The sequence below is a fragment of the Bos indicus genome, chromosome 2, assembly GCF_029378745.1.
Source record: "Bos indicus isolate NIAB-ARS_2022 breed Sahiwal x Tharparkar chromosome 2, NIAB-ARS_B.indTharparkar_mat_pri_1.0, whole genome shotgun sequence".
NCBI classification, from domain to species: Eukaryota; Metazoa; Chordata; class Mammalia; order Artiodactyla; family Bovidae; genus Bos; species Bos indicus.
In genome coordinates, this window is record NC_091761.1 from 80,763,130 (window position 1) to 80,779,930 (window position 16,801).

Consider the following 16,801-nt stretch of genomic DNA (forward strand, 5'->3'; position numbering starts at 1 on the left):
GCCTTTTTCTTTTGCTTGACCTCATCCAAGAGGTATGAAAATTAGAAATTTTATTAAAAGGAATGTTCTCTCAGCATTATCAGTAAATAATGTGTGCTAGAAATGTCAGAAATAATACTTTTTAATTCTCAGATATTTAGAGCTGAAAAGTACTTAGAAAAACTTAGGAAAAAAAGTCTTTGAATTGAGAAAAGTTTAAGGTTTTGTTGGAATGAATACATTATTCAGCATAAAAGAGTCCCTTTCATGAATCCACTCAGCTAATCCTTTGTGGATCACTAAAATGGGCTTTGCCTTCTTTAACCAAATTTGCAGGTGCAGGAAGAGGCACCTGTCCTAGTTTGTGATGTGGTGACAACTACAGAATGGAACTAAGAATTGATGCTTTTGAGCTGTGATGTTGGAGAAGACTCTTGAGAATCCCGTGGACAGCGAGGAGATCAAACCAGTCAATCATAAAGGAAATCAGTCCTGAATATTCATTAGAAAGACTGATGCTGAAGCTGAAGTTCCAATGCTTTAGCCACCTGATGCAAAAAGCTGACTCATTAGAAAAGACTTTGATGCTGGGAAAGGGTGAAGGCAAGAGGAGAAAGGGATGACAGAGGATGAGATGGTTGGATGGCATCACCGACTCAATGAACATGAGTTTGAGCAAGCTCCAGAAGATGGTGAAGGATGGGGAAACCTGGTGTGCTGCAGTCCATGGAATCGCAAAGAGTCAGACACAGCTGAGTGTCTGAACAGGCAGCTCTGAATCTGAATTTTTCTCCATTTCCAGACATTGTAAAGGTTTCTATTCCATTCTATGTATTTTTATCTCCTTGTCCTCTCTCCTCCCCTCTATAGGTATGGTTAGTCCCACACAGAAAAGTTCAGAGGAAAGTTGCATGAATGATTCTGTTGTCATATAATGGCAATCTCCAAACTTTCTCCTAACATATTTTTAAATTTATGCATACTTCCCAACATCTACTCAAGACTCATCCAGAATTATACAATAGCAAATAAGAAAAGAATTTAGAATATAAATCTTTTAAAGATTTTCACAGTATTTTTACCTTCTTTTAGAAACTCCTTCCCAGGTAACACAGTGGTAAAGTATCTGCCTGCCAAGCAGGAGACACAGGTTCCATCTCTGGGTTGGAAAAATCCCCTGGAGAAGGAAATGGCAACCCACTCCAATATTCTTCCCTGGGAAATCCCCGGGACAGAGGAGCTGGCGGGCTATAGTCCCTAGAGTTGCTAAAGAGTCGGACCCAACTTAGCAACTAAACAACAACCACCACAATGAAACTCCTAAAATATGTGCATTAAGACAGGTTAATATTTGTGAAAGAGAATGATTTTGAAGTGATGAAATTATTTCTATATGGAAATTCTTCCAAGTTTCCAGCCTGAGGCTTACGTAGTCTAAGGTTTAGAAGGAGACTCAGTCACAACTGGTAGATCATCCCTCAGGTCTCCATATGTCCTGTAACACACACTGCTAATGAGATTGCAGGGGTCAAGAGATAAATGGTTAGGGTTGGAGCAGAGTTTCCTAAAGTATGTACCCTAAATTACTAATTCCTTTAATTTTTAAAATATATTTGTTTAAGAAAAATGATTCATGGTCAGGTGTTGTTTTAAAATACTTTTTAAACAAAATTTAGCAAACTTCTAAACCATAAGGCTTCTTAGCCTTTCCTATGTGACTTAGGTGCCATATCATTCTTATTTCTGCATCCTTATTTTTGTGGAGTATCCTAGGATGCAGGATTTTCCATGTGAAAACTGGAAAAGTCTTGGGCAAATTGGAGCAAGTTCTTCACCTTATCTGTGACTCTTCAAAATAGGTCAAATTATGCTCCGTTGCTCAGTATTACTTAACTGGATACCCTCTAGTATAATAGCATCCTGAGGCATTCAAGTTCTGCCAAGCACGTTGCAGAAGTGCTGGGTAATGGCAGGTTGTCAGATCTCCTACTCAGCAGTCTGAAGCATTGATTTCAACCTTTGTCTTGTCTGGCAAGAACAAGATCTGTTTTTCCTAATGAAATATTCTCTGGCAGCATTAAATACTATTTTAGATGGGTGAGAAAAATTTTGTGTGGAGTAGAGTTAAGAGGAAAATCTTTGTCTGCATCAACTTTTTCTTGATTTTCTTCTCAAAACATGTATATGTTGGGGTATAGAAACTATTGAAGGAGAAATGCACTAAATGAGTAAATATTTGATGTGTTAATATGGAAAGAAATATTAAAGAGTTGGGACATATAAAAAAAAAATAGTACTGCCTACCCGTCTGAAGCCATTTAACATTCCACATTTTTTGTCCTTTAGAAGGACACTAAAAACTTTTTTAGACAAAACATTGAACACCACCACTTTCTCCTTTTTTTCTGACATTTTGCACTGAAAAATCCTTCTCTTTCTTACCAGATTGCTCTCCTATCTTGTTTCTCCAAACTCTTCTTTTTATCCCCTATAAATATCTCCTTTTATATCTGAGTACAGCATTACCATATTGTTCCAGTTTCATTCATGGGAAAACAGATGAAAAAAAAAAAGAGCATAGGGATGTGGGGAAGAGCTGTGACTCAGAGTTAGTGGAAGAAATAGAATCACTCTTCAGATTTCTTGAGAAATGACATCTCATGGCATTTCTGATGCCTACTCTAAGTAAGTCGAGGGCCATAGTTAGCAGTTACTCGGAGGTGGGAGCAGGGCCTCCTTGTTCACACATGCATCAATTATTTGCTATTATAGGAGTTCACATCGCTGCTCTAGCAGTTCATTCATCCATGCATTAATCTCACAAATACTTATCAAGCACCTACTACATGCCAGGCCCACTTCTATGAAATTCTGCTGGTTGGATCTTTACTTTCAGTCTGATGATAGCACAGTGACTTACTTTAAAATCATTTCCTCTAAAATCTTCATGGCATCATATGGAGGAGGCCCTTTCCTCTTCATATACCATTGGATGCTTCATAAGCTGAAAGCTGAAGCTCACGAGTTCTGCTTTCTTATTCCGTTTAATGAAGAAACGTGCTAGCTCTGGGCTTCCCTGGTGGCTCAGAGGGTAAAGCGTCTGTCTGCAATGCAGGCATCCTGGGCTTGATCCCTAGGTTGGGAAAATCCCCTGGAGAAAGAGATGGCAACCCAATCCAGTATTTTTGCCTGGAGAATCCCATGGACAGAGGAGCCTGGTAGGCTACAGTCCACGGGGTTGCAAAGAGTCCGCCATGACTGAGCGACTTCACTTTCTTTCTTTTCTAGCTCTAAGAAATTAATATCAAGTGTTTTACTCTTCAGGCAGTATTAGTCTATGGTTAAAGTACATTTTATTTGGGGTAATCATTATAATTCCCTGAAAAGACCATCTTTTATTTTTTCCCCACTGGTTCAATGTCAAATTAAATGAAGGTACCAAATGGATTTCCAAATGATTTTATTCTCTGGCCAAAGTCATTTGGTATTTTAATAAGTAATTTGGAAGTGGGATAAAGCATTCACTTTGGGTAAAATTATCTCAATTACCTACAAACTAACTAGAATCCTAAAATAACTTCAATTTTTTTTCTTTGCACACCACTTTTAGGAGAATGAGGCAAATCACAGATGAACAAATTGATATTAATAGTATCAGATGCCATGTACTTCAAAAATAAAGGAAATGCAAAAGGAAAGCTTCTGAGCTTAAGCTGGTAGCCTATATTTTTGCTAGGCTCCTCTTGGATTTCCTTGAATTTCTTTAGGTCTTGGATAAGCATTTGCTTATTTATGAAGCTGTTTTAGGCTTGCAAATATCATCTTCTTGTCTTATTCCTGGTGGCATGGATCATTCTCTTACTCTCTAGTATTTTTTAGTCCTTTTCTATTGAGTTAAAATAATTCTACAGTTATTTTAGCATATGAAACTCTTCATATTTAACTTTTATTTCAGAATTTCAAATAATTTAAACTGTAGTAGCCAAATGTGAATAGAAACATTTCAAAATTTAAGCACACTTTTTTTTGTTAGTTTTAGAGCCTTAGCTCAGCTGAGCAAAGATTCAATGATATCCTCCTAAGCATATGGCCTTGCGGTCTGCATCTAAGGGTATTAATAATTAGCTGTAAGCACATACATAAACATGCTACTTCAATGAATCAGATTAGTGACACAAAGTAGAATGATATTTACTCCAATCAGCAGATTTACGGCAATCTCCCTATATTATATGAGCCTTGATTTAGTTTTGGAAGATGAATACTATTTAGGCAAAAGCACGGGACACATTTTAGGAAGAGGGAAGAGCATTAGCAAAGCAAAGAGGCATGAAACCTATTGACATTGTGTCTCAGTGAACTACTCTCAATGCAAAGGTACAATGGAGTTGTCAGCTCTGAGGTGAAGAAGATTAATGATGAGGATGGTGAGCAGGTACTGGAGCAATTCTGGAGGTCTTTGTACTTCCTACTGGAAAGACTGACTTTTATTCTAAGGATGATGGACAGCCATTGTGGGGTTGTAGGCAGGGGAATGATATGCTCAGATAAGTATTTTCTATAAATCATTCTGACTGTGCAAGTAAGAAAAATTTTAGGACAAGACTGGAAAAAGGGAGATAAGTTAGGAGGCGTTTTTTCAACATTATAGACAAGAGATGACGAGGGATGAAATAAGGGATTGGTGAAGGGTCTGGACACAGAAATCTGAGAGCTATTCACAATAGAAAATTCACACAGTGTCCTGATTTATAGGATTGAACTGGGTTTATAACTCTGCCATATTCTATTTCAAAGCAGAGTTTGGTGTAAGGAAGCTCTCTCTTCGTGAAAGGTCAAGGGTGTTTTCTGAATGAATGCTTGAATGTGGTTGTTGGGGCAGCATGGGCCTCAAAAGTAGTTAGAACATGAGTTTCCAGAATATAACCATTTAATATCATCCCACTGTTTAAGATACAGTGTAATTACTACCACTAATATCCCTTTTCCTCTAAACTGCCAGTTGTTTCTCTTTAATTATATTTAAAAATAACACCTACTTTCAAAGAGGAGCACATTCAAACCGCTATTATAGTTGTCTTTTGAGTAACTTAATAAAATCTTCACCATTGTAAACTCTCCAATCCTTAAGGATTAGAACTCAAACTGCATCAGAAAGCTCCAAGTGTTCAGGAGAAATGATAGTATGTGGCTCAACATGTCTCTTTACCAAATGTTCACCACCACCGCTTAAATCAGTGTGTCAGAAACTCTACTTGCCAAAGGCCATGGCTTTCTGTTAAGGTGACAGTCTCTGGAGTGTGTCTAAAATGACTCTCACCCCAATTCAATGCTTCCAAGATGTTGCAAAATTTCTCAATTTAGCCAGGACCAAATACATGCAGAGTACATTAATTTTGTGTAGAGGCTATACTAGAAATGGGTTCCCTCTTAACTGGTTCCACTAATATGGATTTCTGTTTGTGGCTTTCCCCATCAGAAGGTAATCTTAGAACAACCATCCAATCAGTCAAACTATGAAATTAAGGAGTGAGAAAAGCAGCTGGGAAATAAGAGAAAATGGGATAGAAGTTTAAGTTTATAAGAACTGTATTTATTATTTTATATTAAATAAATATTTTTTTGATTAGGAATAGATCCAATTTAAATGATCCATCTGCTAAACAAGTTCTTGGAATCATCCATTCAACCTTACTTAAAATACAGTTAATTCTCCTTTTATTCTTCTCAGAGAGAGATCCCAGCAAGGAATACAAAACGAAAGTTATCTTCAGAACCAGTTGACTAACTGAAAGTCACTGGAATAATTCTTGTGGTTTGACTCACTGAGCCAGAATGCTAACATTATTTAAACATATTGTTTTCTATTTATTCCAGGATTCTTTTAAATCCCAAAGCTATAACAAGTGTGTAATTTACCAGAGAAAATGAAATTGCTCTTTGTTAAGTACACATTGAAAATCATATGCTACGATACATATTGTACATCTAGTACACTAAAAAAATGCTATATTTTCAAATCCAAATTTGAAACAAAAGTCAATGCAATTTGGCATGCACTGCAGCATGCAGAGAGATTCCTATGTATTAAATACTGTCTGCTAATGCCTGAAATGTTCTGCTTGCTTACAAGCATCAAAACAAGAGAAGGACATCTTAAATAAAACCCTAAATATGAAAATACCCTAAGAGAAAAAAAAATTGATTCAACTACTGCACAATATCTACAGTAGGATATCTACTTAAAGGACCACCGACAACGTCTTTTGGGTGGGTAGCAGATTGGTACATCTGGAATAGACAAGAGACATTGTGGAGAATATATCACAGACTCCTGAACATTGACAAGCAGGTAAAAGAAATGTTATCTTTTTTCTTCTTTAAATATGTTCATTCTTTTTAAAAATATGTGTACTTATTTGGCATGCAGGGTCTTTTTCAATTGTGGCATATGGGATCTAGTTCCCTGACCAAGGACCCAACCTTAGTCTTCTGCATTGGGAGCACAGAGCCTAAGTCACTGGACTACAGGCAAGTCCCATCTTTTTTCTTTTAATTACAGTAGTCTTTCCTTCTTCCCTTACTTCAACTCATTGCGTTCAACTCAACACAGATCTGGTAAAATCACTAGTCACATCAGAACATTTTCTTTGCTGTGGACCCTCGATGGCTCCCAACTTACTCACAGGAAGAGTCAAACCCCATAAAAGGGTCTATAGGCTCACCTCCATCTCTCTTCCTTATCTCCAAGCATCCTCTCACTCACTTCAGTCTAACTAACATCTGAGACCTTCTGGGGTTATGCACCTTCAGAGCTTTTGCATTGCAGTTCTCCTAGAATGCCCTTCTCTTGCTTATTTGCAAGCCTCGATCCCGATCCTTCACTTCCTTATCTTTGTCCATGCGTTCCTGATCACTTCAAATCCATTAGCAACTTTCTACCTTTGCTTATCTCACTTTTCCCCTCCTGCATACCATATGACAATCCATATTTTTTCTTGTTTATTTGTTTACTCTTTGGCTCTTTTCACAAGAAATAAGCTCTGCAAGAGCAGGGATTCTGTTTTGTTTCTTGTTTTAAATGTTACAGATTGTAGAGAATGCCATGATGCAATGAGCATACTTGCCCCTTCTCTGCTGGGAATGTTGTACACAGACAGGTCACAGCAGAGTCCCTATCCAGGTCTAGCCTGTAGTTAAAGAGAGCCGCCTGGTCCGAGGTAACACTCCCTTGGGGTTCACCCACATCAACAGTGATCAATGGTGGGATGTGAAGGTGCAGCCCCATCAACCCAATTTTAAGTACAACTCAGAGGGGACATGCCATGTTGAGAGCTCTTTATGGTGCCTGCCGTGGCTTTTTAAAACTGCACCATTCCTACTCCATCTGCCCAGTCCTACATCCTTCTTTCCTACCGATGCTGATCCTGAAAGCCCTACTAGTGAACCTCGAATGTACAAATCTAACCTCAGATTCTATTTCTCGGGAAACCCTGCAAGGATCATGGATGAAGAAACTAAAATAGATTGTGTAAGTAACCTGTCTGTGGTCACATAGCGAGTAAGTGGTGGAATGGGGACCAAATCCACAGAGTACACTTCCAGAGACTGAGTCTTTAACTACCACTTCCTGCAACCACTTACACAATCATATTTTTTCCCCAAGTTAAAGTATAACAAATACCTTAGAGTGAATACTTCAAAAAGGAATAAGACCAGAGATGGGTGATGAAGGGAAAATTAATAGAGAAGAATAGATAGCAAACCATTATAGATTGATGAGTATGATTAACTTGATGATACGTAAATCCATAGGGGTTTGAGGATGACCTTGAATAGAATGGGCTTCCCCTGTGGCTCAGATAGTAAAGAATCTGCCAGCAATGCAGGAAAAATGGGTTCAATCCCTGGGTCGAGAAGATCCCCTGGAGAAGGTACTGACTACCCACTTCAGTAGTCTTGCCTGAAGAATTTCAGGGACAGAGGAACCTGGAGGGCTAAAGTTCATGGAATTGCAAAGAGTCAGACACAACAGAATGACTAATAACACTTTGAATAGAATAGATAGTTTCAGAAATAAAAATGAGAGTAAGAAGAGGGTAAGGAGAAGAGATAATAAAATTTCATATGATTGTTGATAAGATTTATGTAAATAGAATATGGGGTCTATTGGATATAGGTGTTGCATACAGCTACTGCAAAAGGTAGGGTACCTTGTAGACTATAGTTTCCTTCCTTCTTGAAATTCAAGGACTGGCTTAGTTAACATAATGTACTGTTGCTGGCATTGTGGGTAAAATGCTATTTTTTTTTAATTATCTTCCACATATCCAAAGGTTGCTATTGTGATTAAATAAATTAGTGGTTTTTATAAACCACAGGGCATTTTACAAACAATTATACCTGAGTTAGGTATCCTTATGGATTTATCTAATTCATGCTCTGGCATCCAGCAGAACTATAATAAAGTATTTCCATCTACTTTAAAAGAATCTCTTTCTAAAAGTTCAAATCCCCTTAGAAAAACTTTGCAATGCTTAGCATCCTAATGAAAATTCTTCTTTGTGAGTATACCTGCTGCTGCTGCTGCTAAGTCGCTTCAGTCGTGTCTGACTCTGTGCGACCACATAGACGGCAGCCCACCAGGCTCCCCCATCCCTGGGATTCTCTAGGCAAGAACACTGGAGTGGGTTGCCATTTGCTTCTCCAATGCATGAAAGTGAAAGTGAAGTCGCTCAGTCGTGTCCGACTCTTAGCGACCCCATGGACTGCAGCCTACCAGGCTCCTCCATCCATGGGATTTTCCAGGCAAGAGTACTGGAGTGGGGTGCCACTGCCTTCTCCATGTGAGTATACCGAATCCATCATATTGTGAATCCCTCCCATTTCTTCTTTTTGGGATTTCTGCAGAGGCAACTGACTGCCATTGTAATCTTAAGAATTATTTACTGTTTTGATCACCCGTTGGATCATAGAAAAAGCAAGAGAGTTCCAGAAAAACATCTACTTCTGCTTCATTGACTATGCTACAGTCTTTGACTGTGTGGATCACACCAAACTGTGGAAAATTCTTACAGAGATGGGAATACCAGACCACCTGACCTGCTTCCTAAGAAATCTGTATGCAGGTCAAGAAGCAATAATTAGAACTGGACATGGGACAACAAATGTTCCAAATTGGAAAGGAGTATATCAAGGCTGTATATTGTCACCCTGCTTATTTAGCTTCTATACAGAGTACATCATGTGAAATTCCAGGCTGGATGAAGCACAAGCTGAAATCAAGATTGCCAAAAATATCAATAACCTCAGATATGCAGATGATACCACCCTTATAGCAGAAAACAAAGAGGAACTAAAGTACCTCTTAATGAAAGTGAAAGAGGAGAGTGGAAAAGTTGGCTTAAAACTCAACATTCATAAAACAAAGATCATGGCATCTGGTCCCATCACTTCATGGCAAATAGATGGGGAAAGAATGGGAACAGTGAGAGACTTTATTTTCTTGGGCTCCAAAATCACTGCAGATGGTGACTGAAGCCATGAAATTAAAAGACACTTGCTCCTTGGAAGAAAAGCTATGACCAAGCTAGACAGCATATTCAAAAGCAGAGACATTACTTTGCTGACAAAGGTCCATTTAGTCAATGCTATGTTTTTTTTCAGTAATCATTATGGACAGTAATCATTTGTGAGAGTTGAATCACAAAGAAAGCTGAGTGCCGAAGAATTGATGCTTTTGAACTGTGGTGTTGGAGAAGACTCTTGAGAGTTCCTTGGACTGCAAGGAGATCCAGCCAGTCCATCCTAAAGGAAATCAGTTTGAATATTCATTGGAAGGACTGGTGTTAAAGCTGAAGCGCCAATACTTTGGCCACCTGATGCAAAGATTTAACTCATTGGAAAAGACCCTGATGCTGGGAAGGGTTGAAGGCAGGAGGAGAAGGGGTTGACAGAAGATAAGATGGTTGGATGGCATTACCGACTGGATGGACATGAGTTTGAGTAAACTCAGGGAGTTGGTGATGGACAGGGAAGCCTGGCATCCTGCAGTCCATGGGGTCACAAAGAGACATGACTGAGCAAGTGAACTGAACTGAACTGACTGTTTTGAATTTTTAAAACTGTTCCCTATTTCTTACCTGTCATATAGAACTACAGTTCCTCCAATATCAAAACTATGATTTCACTCCCCTTCAAAGTGCAAATCTAGCTATCTCCTCTAAATACTGAAAACTGTGATTGGATTTGTAGAGTTGTTATTATCTCAGCATCAATATTTTAGACCATGAACTTCAGTTCAGTTGCTCAGTCATGTCTGACTCTTTGGGACCCCATGAATCGCAGCACACCAGGCCTCCCTGTCCATCATCAACACCCGGAGTTCACTCAAACTTATGTCCATCGAGTTGGTGATGCCATCCAGCCATCTCATCTTCTGTTGTCCCCTTCTCCTCCTGTCCCCAATCCCTCCCAGCACCACAGTCTTTTCCAATGAGTCAACTCTTTGCATGAGGTGGCAACAGTATTGCAGTTTCAGCTTCAGCATCATTCCTTCCAAAGAAATCCCAGGGCTGATCTCCTTCAGATTGGACTGGTTGGATCTCCTTGCAGTCCAAGGGACTCTCAAGAGTCTTCTCCAACAACACAGTTCAAAAGCATCAATTCTTCGGCGCTCAGCTTTCTTCACAGTCCAACTCTCACATCCATACATGACCACTGGAAAAACCATAGCCTTGACTAGACGGACGTTTGTTGGCAAAGTAATGTCTCTGCTTTTGAATATGCTATCTAGGTTGGTCATAACTTTCCTTCCAAGGAGTAAGCGTCTTTTAATTTCATGGATGCAGTCACCATCTGCAGTGATTTTGGAGCCCAAAAAAATAAAGTCTGACACTGTTTCCACTGTTTCCCCATCTATTTGCCATGAAGTGATGGGACCAGATGCCATGATCTTTGTTTTCTGAATGCTGAGCTTTTAGCCAACTTTTTCACTCTCCTCTTTCACTTTCATCAAGAGGCTTTCTAGTTCCTCTTCACTTTCTGCCATAAGGGTGGTGTCATCTGCATATCTGAGGTTATTGATATTTCTCCCGACAATCTTGATTCCAGCTTGTGCTTCTTCCAGCCCAGCATTTCTCATGATGCACTCTGCATAGAAGTTAAACAAGCAGGGTGACAATATATAGCCTTGACATACTTCTTTTCCTATTTGGAATCAGTCTGTTGTTCCATGTCCAGTTCTAACTGTTGCTTCCTGACCTGCATATAGGTTTCTGAAGAGGTAGGTCAGGTGGTTTGGTATTCCCATCTCTTTCAGAATTTTTCACAGTTTATTGTGATTCACACAGTCAAAGGCTTTGGCATAGTCAATAAAGAAGAAATAGATGTTTTTCTGGAACTTTCTTGCTTTTTCAATGATCCAGCAGATGTTGGAGCGGTCCAAGGAGTGGTGGCTGTGCGGGCACAGGAGGGCCTAGAGGAGCTATTCCATGTTCAAGGTCAGGAGGGGCGGTGGTGAGGAGATACCCCTTGTCCAAGATAAGGAGCAGCAGCTGCGCTTTGCTGGAGCAGCCGTGAAGAGATACCCCACGTCCAAGGTAAGAGAAACCCAAGTAAGACGGTAGGTATTGCAAGAGGGCATCAGAGGGCAGACGCACTGAAACCATACTCACAGAAAACTAGTCAATCTAACCACACTAGGACCACAGCCTTGTCTAACTCAATGAAACTAAGCCATGCCTGTGGGGCAACCCAAGACGGGCGGGTCATTGTGGAGAAGTCTGACAGAATGTGGTCCACTGGAGAAGGGAATGGCAAACCACTCCAGTATTCTTGCCTTGAGAACCCCATGAACAGTATGAAAAGGCAAAATGATAGGATACTGAAAGAGGAACTCCCGAGGTCGGTAGGTGCCCAATATGCTACTGGAGACCATGAACTTAAAACTTACTAATTCAAAGATCCAAATTTCAATTAAACCCTTCAGAGAAATTATATTTTTAAATGGGAAAAAGAACAAAGTTAATATAAAGTCTTTTCATTTCATTTTTTTGAATCCATAGTCCTTTGCATTAGTTTATTATAATCATCTTTTCCTATAAGCAGATACTATTCTCCTTTACCAATAAAATAAATGAATCTCCAAGGAGTTTGCAAGTAAACTCAAATAGGCATTTGAGACTCAAAAAGGCATTTTAAGACAATTAAAAATTTTTTGCAAGTAAACTCAAATAGGCATTTGAGACTCAAAAAGGCATTTTAAGACAATTAAAAATTTAGAACACAAATCTCCAGATTCTTAGCCCAAAGCCATGTCTATCACACTGTACATAATGATTACATTTACTTTCCTAGATATAGGTTTTAGAAATCCATATAAGTGATTCAGAAAAAGAAAATATTGTGGCATCCATTTCACATCCCCAAGCAATCTTCTCTGGAAATTCAGTCAATTATTATCATTCTACTAAAAAAAGAAAGTTATTTTTATTTTTAAGAAGGTAGTCACATGTGAAGATATGTTGGTAACAAAGTTTTGTTGTCCCTTTTCATTTTCCATCATTCTCACTTTGTTTCCCTCCTTTTGTTTGCTGGTTTTGTTTTTCCATTTTCGTTATCCACTATCTTCATTCATCCTACCTCTATTTCATCACTCCATCACAATATTGGTTTTCTTTGAGCTATAGAGGAAGCAAAATGGATTCTACTCCATGAAAACCTGAGATATATTTCATCTGTGGTTCAGATGTCTATAAACTCATCTCTAGGCAGAACAGCAGCTCTAAGGTGTAGAACAGCAAAAGCAAGAGCAGTTTCTGCTTCCTCCTTGTATGTATTGCCATGGAAAAATCTCAAACTTTGCGTACAGGGTAGAATTTTTAAATTAATCAGTATTCCAGATGAGGTTGCTGACAACTGATGCCTGTCAGACTTTGGCTGTAATGTGTACCCAGTGGAGAAAACACATGGCAAGGCACACTGTTTGCCAGAACTTGACTATGACAATAAGGTGGAGAGGTACAGATTGAGATCAAGAAAGGGAACTGGTATAGCAACATGGGAGAAAAAATTACTTAACCTGATATAAGAATATTTTATGGAATGAACATTCAGTTCCTTGTTATTTACAGTATACTTAACATTTTATTTCTACAGGGGATTATTTCTCTTTTGATAATTAGAATCATAATTTTCCCATTGCTTGCTAAGAAAAGAATTTACATGTTAATCTCCTTGAGTATAAAGAACTATGTCATATTCAGCTTCAGAGCTCCAGAAACCTTGTTATGGTCCCCAGGTGATAGGAGACTTGTTCAATTCAGTGTAATTCCTGAATATCATCAAATCCACATTAGAAATCTAAGAATTTTTAAAAAATTAATTTTCAGTTCTCAAACTTGTTATAACACTGTTTTCTGGTTTTTAGCAATCTACATGATCAGAAACAGCCTAGGGTCTACAGTTTGTTGTGATGTAAATATTTCTTGTTCTAGCCAAAGTATATACAACATAAATGTCTTAATTATGTACATCCAAGTAAAATTATACAAAGATAATCTGCATAGGACAATTTTGCATTAAATAAAACACAGCATAACTGATTTTGTGCATTAAATTAATCATAATAGCCATTATCTGGATTATTAAAACAAAAATCAGGCTTTCTACAACAAATGGATATAAATTTAATTTGATATGTTGCTGTACATATCTGACATTAATCTCTTGATTAAATTATTAAAGAATTCTCTTAAAAGTATTTAATTGTATAAGTTGTATGAAGCCCCAGAGCTTCATTTTACCTCATGAATTAAAAATATACCCATTGCATCTATGTTGTATCTCTTAGAGACATTTTGTTTCTATAGACATTATCATACAACTTCCCATAAGATGTTATTAAAATTTAATCATGAATTCTTCCAGACTTTTAACAGGATAATATGTTTATCATTCTTTTGATAGTTAAAATGTACTTTTTATTTTACAGGACTTGTTTTTGTTTTTAGGAATCTGTCAGAAGTCTAGTTAATCCAGAAATATATGTTAAGCTTAATGGAAAATATTCATGGTCTTATCTTATAATATGACTGAAAGACTGTGAAATAAAAGCAGGTGTTAAAAATTATCCCTTAAGCACCCACACAGCCCTAGATTTTGAGAAGAGGCTCCTTTAATACTTCTTTCACAGTGCAGTGTTTGTTGCTTAAGGAAGTCCGTGGGTGGAGAAGATGTTATTATCCCTCCTACACACACCCGTTTTCTTATTTACAACATTATCTCCATATATATAAGTACTTGAAACACCAACCCCTTTCTTTTTACTACTTTTTGAAATTCTTTGGAATTTTATCCACACTCTACTACATATTACCTTTCTATCAGACACATATATAGCTAATTATAGTTTAACTTGAATTTTTTTTTAAGTATGAGTCTGTCCAAAAGGTTATTTGATTAAAATGCCTTTTCAACTAAACATTTTGCTTGAAAACAGAGAATTCCATAGACAACTGGTCTCTCACTCAAAACTAATAACACAGGATTATTCTTTATATTAATGTTTCCTTAATACATAAATAGATTAATAGTTAAAGATAGTTAAACCTTCTATAAAACATACAAAAACAAATTAGCATAAATTTTATGAAACATTTAGATCTCTTTTATACTGTAAAAATGTTTCCTCAAGTGCAATAAATGATAGATACACCCTTGTGCAAGTAAGTTAAACTTAATTTAAAAAAATCAGGTCTAATATTCAATACTAATATTTATTTGTTTAAGAATGTAGGATAATCTAAAAAAGTAAAACCTTATGTATTTATAAAGTGTTTTGGATTTGGATTTGATTTAACCATGTCATTTATGATAGTCACACATGTGTGTTTTCCAAATAAAATCGTTCACTTCACTATTCAGATCAATGCACTACATTTGGGAAGTATATTAACTTTTGTTAAATGAAATTAGAAAAATAACCATTAACTATCCAGAGTGCTTACAAAGATGTCTTGATTATTAACCAAATACATGTTATTGAGAATACATCCTATAGAGACTTGTTAGGACAATCACTAACTAGGACTGTTGGATTAACCAAACAATAATAGGTAATTCAATCACTTTTGGTTAATTCAAAGGGAACTGATTCTGGCTCTTCTAGATATCTTGGTAACAGGAACTCGGTCAGAAAAAGGAGCAAGTCCGTCCTTTATATAGCAGAGGTAGCAAGTCAAATATGTTTTCCATATAATCCAATCGATATGTGAACTAGAATTGTGCAGATCATTCTAAACTATGCTTTTAGGTTCTCGTTATTAAGCTTTCTATCATTTTGTACTAAAGTTAAAAAAATATGGAAAATTAAAACCATTAGTATTTCAGAGCAAAGAACACATAGACTAGAAAAAATAAATTTAGCAAAAACAAAACAAAACAAAAATTATTGAGTCTCTGACTAAAAATAAAGCAAACAGCTAGGAGTAAATACTCATTTACCACAACTTTCAGAAAAACAACTCTTTATAAAGAATACAGCTCAGAATTAAATGGGCCCTATATGCTTTTATTTTCTTCCCAAAGCAATTATCTCTTAAGAAGTTGTTTTGTTTATTTTTCCTCCAAGTTAATATAAAGCACATATAATTGAAAGGTAGAGAAATTTTTTAAAAGGAGATAAAACAAAGGAATATAGTTTGCAACAAGTATATGAAATTTAAGTTATAAATGTCTTATTCATGAAATTAAAGTGATTTCCTTTAAAAAATCACCTTATACAGATCACAGGAAAAAATAATGAACCTAATATTTCAGTCTAGAGTTCAACAAGGAAGAGTGAGGTTGACTTTACTGTCAATTGCATGTGCTAAATACAATGAAGGAAAAACTGGCAATAAGTATCTGATACACCCGTTACACCTTATTATTGAAAAAATGATGAAATGATGTATGACATGAGGAAAAGACTCAACTAGAAAAAAGTATACCATGGTGCTTTAACAAAAGGAGCAACGAAGATAATTCTGTTTTGTTTTTAAAGATGCCAAAAAATTAATAAGACGTGTGAAGAGTGGAACAGTTGAAACAATATAATATCTTTCAAATTAAGTAGACTACACATAAAAACTAAATAGCTGGGAAATAATACAGAAATTTTTCATAGAACTGCTCCCTTCCAAAATTGACATTTTAACAAACTGATGGATTTCTTAATATTCTGATAGTGAAATATCTACTCAAAAAACTTTTTTCCTTTTTCTCTTTAAAGTTTGCTTGATCTTAGAAGCTCATCTTTCCAAAACTTACAGGGAAATTTTCTTAGGAATATTATATTAATCAGCCAGAGGAAAAAATAATTTCTTAGAAATAGTAAGATTATCTTAACATCAAATGACTGTCTAATGTCATGTGGTATGGAAATAAATTCATACTCTCATGGTACTGAATCATGACTCCTATTCAATTTCAGTCTTTATGAAAAAAAATTGTCCTCCAATATGCTGCTCTAATTTTATTCTCTGGGTGTTGCTTATTTGAACTAGTTAAGCCTTTGACTTGATAAATCTAACTTGCTGCCCAAACCAGATAAGGTAAGCAGTAGAATTTGACTTTCCTGACTCCAACATCTTCTTTCCTCATCTTTTATCAAATTCTTCATTAAAAACTAAAGTTTAATAGAAACATGCATTTAATCATTTTATATAACTTAAGCAAGGTCCTGAGAGAATGTTTATGTTTTTATTCATTCTCTTTTCAGTATTCTTGTTGAAATTATATTTAGTTGTTTCTATTTTTTCTTGTAGTAAATAAAGATAGA

At 36.7% G+C, this 16,801-nt stretch overlaps 1 protein-coding gene across 1 annotated transcript in view; it reads right to left on the bottom strand.

Annotated features, from left to right (window-relative positions):
• TMEFF2 (transmembrane protein with EGF like and two follistatin like domains 2) overlaps positions 1-16,801 on the bottom strand; it is a 278,065-nt gene that overhangs the window by 241,671 nt on the left and 19,593 nt on the right. The window lies entirely within an intron of this gene.